Below are 6,426 nucleotides of genomic sequence, written 5' to 3'. Positions count from 1 at the left end.
AGGGAGGATGCACATTTATGCTTATTGTATCACAGAGTATTTCACACATAGACCGTTGTCATTAAAACAATCTCCTCTGCTTGGTAGTTCCATGAGAACGGGAATAGCTAATGTTGGCCTTCTTGGGTCCCTGAGGCACTAATGTCAATACCTAAAGTAGTATCTCCCTACAGCACCTGATGTGACATGCAGGACCAGCAGATAAGAGCTCAGAGAGCAGTTACAGTACAGGATCCCTTTAGCAATCAAGTTTAAATTATAAATAACAAATCTAAATTGGATATACAATTCAATTCTTGAATTGGAGTTTAAATGAGGGTTTTGCACTGTTCTGGAGATTCTTGGTCAGCCCATACCAGAATAATGTGGAAGTCAGCCCATGCTTGTTTCGAGGACTAGTCCCCTTAAGTTTTCTCTTGAGCATATAAAAGACATGTTCAATTGGGTTCAGATCAGGTGATTGACTTGGCCACTGAAGAATTTACCATTTTTAGCTTTGAAAAGGTTTAGCAGTATGTTTGGGATCATTGTCTTGCTGCACAATGAACTGCCAGCCAAACACTTCAGAATTAATTTTGCTACTAGCATCAGCAGTTATATTATCATTAAAGGTAAGTTAAGCCCAATTTATACCTCCTTGGCTCGAGGCTCACAGCCATGAGCTCCGGGCATTTATACTCAATACACCGGCTCACTGACGCATCCTGTAGCTAACGTTAAATTATTATAGTAATAATAATATAATATAATAATATTAATGATTATAATTAACTAATAATAATAACTAATTAATTAATATTCATATAATACACTTTATTATAGTGTTAACGAACGTTAACGTTATTTAGATTTTAGCCTACATGTTGCGAAGGCTTCTCCAGGTATCCTTCACTCGTTTGACGTTTGGATTGCCTTCGGGGGTGCGGGCAACACCAAGAGTTTCGGAAATTTCGACCCATGAATTCATATTTCCTACCACATCTTTATAATCCTGACTGCTGGAGTCATATAGATTACGGTACTTCCTCACCTCCTCCGCCAGTCTCTCTTCAAAACCATTCATATTATTGACTCGGTTGACTCGGCTCCGATCAAAACATGGAACTTCTCGTCTCCTAGGAACACAGAACGCTCGTCCAGGCCAGTCAACCAATCAAAGCTATAAGACATGAATGACGCGGTGTGAGCCGCTAGAAATTTCAGGTGGTATGAGCCAAGACTTTTTGGCTCACAGACGTCATTTGAGACGTTCCAAATGACGTCTGTGAGCCACGGCTCATGCCTGTGAGCCGTGAGCCAAGGAGGTATAAATTGGGCTTAAGCCAGTACCTGCCATACGTGCCTCCCCTTAAAAAGCCTTTAAGTTTATTTTTGGTATATGTTCAAGAAGCATGTATAGATACATAGAAAATGCTTTTCTTATAGAACACGTTATACCTTTTAGTGCACTCTCTTTTTTTAGCCCTTTTTTTCAGCTTTATTGGACAGTATATAGTATAGAGAGACAGGAAGAATGGGAGCGAGAGAGAGGGGAAGACATGCGACAAATGTCGGACGGTCGGATTCAAACCGCCGACATCGCGGCTCGCAATGAGCATGCGGTCAGTGCTCTACAGGTTGCGCCACCGAGACACCCATTAGTGCTCTCTCTAATAGAAAAAGTAGTATAGATTCATACTGGAGTGTCACAGTTCTGAACTTCTCTTCTGATGAATTTCCAGGCACTTCCTCTGCTAGAGGGAGCACTTGCCATATTTCTGCTAATTGGTGATTTGTTTCACTTTGGCTATCAGGTAATCAATATCTTTGTGCTGACTACTGATTCCAATTGTCTGCTATATGTGGTCTGATTAGCATGTGGGAGCCGAACACGCAGTGACCCTTCATCACTTTAGGGTAGTGAGGACAGTCACACAAATGTCAGACACACGACAGTTGGAATCCTTCCTCTGGAAATTGAGGCCCCGTTAGCAGCTTCCTTCTGCCTAGGCCTAATTGTTGTGCCCTTTTTCACACGCTTGCTCTCATTGGATTTTCGTCCACATGGTTTATTTCCACCTTGCTTAAAAGCTACCTTTTTGGAGGAAGGACCTGAGTTTGAGTGGACTTAGGAGTACTAAGGCCCTCTGGTAATTAAGACTGGCTCAGACTCCCTACAGCTTTGATCAAGTATAAGGGATAAGTCAATGTTCCCTCTATCCGTACGTGGAAATTATTCTTGGTGCTGCTGTGTGTCTGTTTTCCGTAGCATGCCATTTTCAAATTTGACAGGCACATAATGTTTACTTTGGTACAGCAAGGTGTTTCTTTATGTCACTTTCAACTCATTGTTTTTATTTTTGTCATGGTTTATTTCTGTTATTGTGCATGTAGCACTAAGGCTCAAGACACCGCTGTCAGGGGTAACATCCTAGAGCCTTGCGCACCCCCGATAGTTGGGGATTGTAAGTTAGAGATCCCCGTAGTTGATTGTATTTAGGCTGCTTCCGCATAGGTATTAAGCACCAGATTCTTGTGCTCTTTGTTGCCTTCTTAGTGCATGTTTGTTTCTGTGTATTACACTAAGGTTAAATACGCCAGTTTGGAGTTGTCGCTCCTCTCAGTGGGAGCTTTGTGAATTTGCACCTTTGCCCGGAATTCTATATAGGAGATCCTGGTGGCTGTTTGTGTATTCAGCTTTCTCTTGAGTCTCCCGCTCTGTCAGTGGAGCTGAGAAGCGTACTGAAGTAGTGTCAATATTAATGTATGTTTGCTATTAGTGTGGGGAGTTCACCCAAACTAAATGCATGGTCGTGGGAGACCTCCCCTCCCATCGGACAGACTCGCGGTACTCGCCGACCACCCAGGGGTCTGTGTTGAATAACACCCTATTCAAACATCCCGCCCGACCCATACATCCCCAAGACATTGTAGCCATGCGGAAACATCTGCTAGAGCTGCTGGACATTTCATGAGAGACAGAGTCACATTTATAATTACCTATAGGTTGTTACCTATAGGAAGTTGAACATGCAGACCATCAACGATGCATACGCCCTCCCAAACCTAGAGGATACCTTCTTGCCTGACTAGGTCCAGGTGGTTCATTGTCCTCGAATTGAAGTCTGGGTATTACCAGATTGAAGAACAAGACAAGCCGAAGACCACATTTGTCTGTCCTCTTAGATTCTGGGAGTTCAGCCATATACTAACCGTACACCCCAAGCCCCAGGCACCCCAAGACTAATGGAGAGATGTGTGTGTAACCTGCACTTAAAGGAGGTGTTGGTCTTCTTAGGGGCGACATGGCTCAGGCAGTAAGAGCAGTCGTCTGGCAGTCGGAGGGTTGCCGGTTTGATCCCCCGCCCGGGCTGTGTCGAAGTGTCCCTGAGCCAGACACCTAACCCCTAAATGCTCCTGACGAGCTGGTTGGTGCTTTGCATGGCAGCCAATCGCTGTTGGTGTGTGAGTGTGTGTATGAATGGGTGAATGAGAAGCATCAATTGTATAGCACTTTGGATAAAGGCCATATAATGGTTGGCTATATAAATGCCAATTTAACCATTTAGGTGACTTAATAGTGTTCTCCAAGAATCGACTAAAAGAGTATAGCTTGAAACTCTCATTGGAGAAGTTTTTCCAGAGCTTGGTTCCTTACCTGGGCCACATTGTGTTGAAGAATGGTGTTGAGACAGATCCTGAGAAGCTTGAAGCTCTGAAGCTTGGCCCAGACCGAAGAACTTGAAGGAATTAAAATCTTTCTTGGGATTGTCAGGGTATTGCAGGACATTCATCACAAAAGTATTCTCATATCGTCAAGCCAATTGTCAAGTTAGCAGGTTACTTACCACAGTGTAGAAGTGTTATGTGTAAGTTGAACAAAGACCTCTACTTCACCCTTTAGTGGCCACTGGATGAGTGACTGCCAGGAAGCATTCAATACCATCATCGACAAGCTCACAACTGCTCCAGTATTAGGGTTTGCTGATCCAAAGCTGCCGTACATCCAATACACAGATGCTAGCATGGCTGGCCTTCCTGTCAGCTCTGACCAGTCTGGCCATTCTCCTCTGACATCTCTCATTAACAAGGTGTTTCTGTCTGCAGAACTGCTGCTCACTGCATTTTTTTGTTTGTTATTGTTTGCAAGCTCTAGAGACTAGTGTGTGTGAACCCCAATCCCACATTTGAGGACTTGTGACCGCTTTCCCCGCAAAAAAACATTACCAGAGAAGGGAAGGCCACAACCATCTTATTTTGCAACAACTTTCTCCACCATTTTTAGATTGGACTGTTCAGTTGCTAAACCATCTTTTCAGACAGAGCACAGTGCTCTGAATGTTCGACCGTGGACTCTCTGAACGCTCAGAGAGCGCTATCGACAACCAACTACATGGAACAAAACAATAATAACCATGTAATAATCATGTTCATACATGGGAGGAATAAACATTCATTTGAACATTAACATTTATTAACATTCATTTTAAAAGATGAAAACGTCAACTTTAGTAAACAAATATCTACTGTCAACATCCCTAACGTTAGCAACAGAAAGCTAGCTAATATCGCAAGGATGTTTCCCTGTTCTCCACATCATACCAAAGGGGCATGTGTAAACAGCAGCTGCACTGCGTTGAGATCACAGTTTATAGTTTCATAGAACTGTTAAAATCAGGCCTGCAACTTGGGAGTTATGTTTGAATGTCATCTTGTAACCTACATGCAATTCTTTAATCAAATGATTGTAAATATCCTCTCTGAGCATTGCTATGTGTGGTTTTGGTTCATATGCTACATTTATTAATTACATGCTAATTTGTCTTTGATTTAATGGTTGCTTTAATAATCACTTCATAATGTATCATTATACATTACAATTTAAATAAATATATGATACAGAGCAATCCCATATCATAGCTTTCACATTTTTAGAATTAGTCCAAAGATATGTAAATATATATGAAAAAAGGACAGATTAGATTTATGTTTTATAATGGTGAAAGGGGTGAAGGAGCAGTTTTCATTCAAAACATTTGGACTTAAACAGTTTCATTTGGTTTTCCACCTGGATTCCAACTTTAAAAGCTGTGCAAGTGTGTATAAATATATATACACTCAGTGAGCACTTTATTAGGTATTTATTAGACTTATTTGTTGGACTTAGAGGTCTGACATGTTGTGTGTTCAGAGATGCTCCTCTGCACACCACTGTTGGTTATTTGCGTTACTGTCACTGTCCTGTCAGCTTCGACCAGTCTGGCCCTTCTCTGTTGACCACTCTCATCAACAAGGTGTTTCTGTGCGCATAACTGCCGCTCACTGGATGTTTTTCGCATGACTAGACTAGAGACCATGTTTTCCACAAAAATCCCAGGAGATCAGCAGTTTCTGAGATACTTAAACCACCTTGTCTGCCACCAACAATCATTCCAAGGTCAAAGTCACTTAGATCAAATTTTTTCCCCATTCTGATGGTTCATGTGAACATTAATTGAAGCTCCTGACCCGTATCTACATGATTGTGTGCATTGCACTGTTGCCACACAATTGGCTGATTAGATAATCGCATGAATAAGTAGGTGTATAGATGTTCCTAATAGAGTGCTCAGTGAGTATATATGTACAAAGAACTTTTAAAGAAATATATACAGTCATGGACAAAAGTATTGGCAATTCTGTCAGATAATGCTCAGTTTCTCCCAGAACATTGTTGCAATTACAAATGTTTTGGTTTTAATATCTTTATTTGTTTGGCTTGCAATGAAAAAACACAAAAAAGAATTGACAAAAATCCAAATCAGATATAATTTTACACCTAAATCAAAAAAGGGCCGAACAAAAGTATTGGCACCCTCAACTTAATATTTGGTAGCACAGCCTTTAGAAAAAAGAACTGAAAACAATCGCTTCCTGTAACCATCAATGAGTTTCCTACACCTCTCTACTGGAATTTTGGACCACTCTTCTTTTGCCAACTGCTCCAGGTCACTCAGATTTGAAGGGTGCCTTCTCCAAACTGCTTTTTTGAGATCTCTCCACAGATGTTCTATGGGATTCAGATCTGGAATAATTGCTGGCCACTTCAGAACTCTCCAGCGCTTTCCCTCAAACCATTTCTGAGTGCTTTGAAGAGTGCTTGGGGTCATTGTCCTGCTGGAAGACCCATGACCTGTGACGGAGACCCAGCTTTCTGACACTGGGCCCTACATTGCACTCCAAAATTCTTTGGTAGTCTTCAGATTTCATGATGCCATGCACACAGTCAAGGAGTCCAGTGCCAGAGGCAGCAAAGCAACCGCAAAACATCCTGGAACCTCCAGCATATTTGACTGTAGGGACTGTGTTCTTTTCTTTAAAGGCCTCATTTTGTTTTCTGTAAACATTGCGTTGATATCCTTTACCAAAAAGCTCTACTTTAGTCTCATCTGTCCACAATGGTTTGCC

Source organism: Conger conger, chromosome 16 (assembly GCF_963514075.1).
Source record: "Conger conger chromosome 16, fConCon1.1, whole genome shotgun sequence".
Taxonomy (NCBI): Eukaryota; Metazoa; Chordata; class Actinopteri; order Anguilliformes; family Congridae; genus Conger; species Conger conger.
This window is presented reverse-complemented; position numbering follows the sequence as displayed.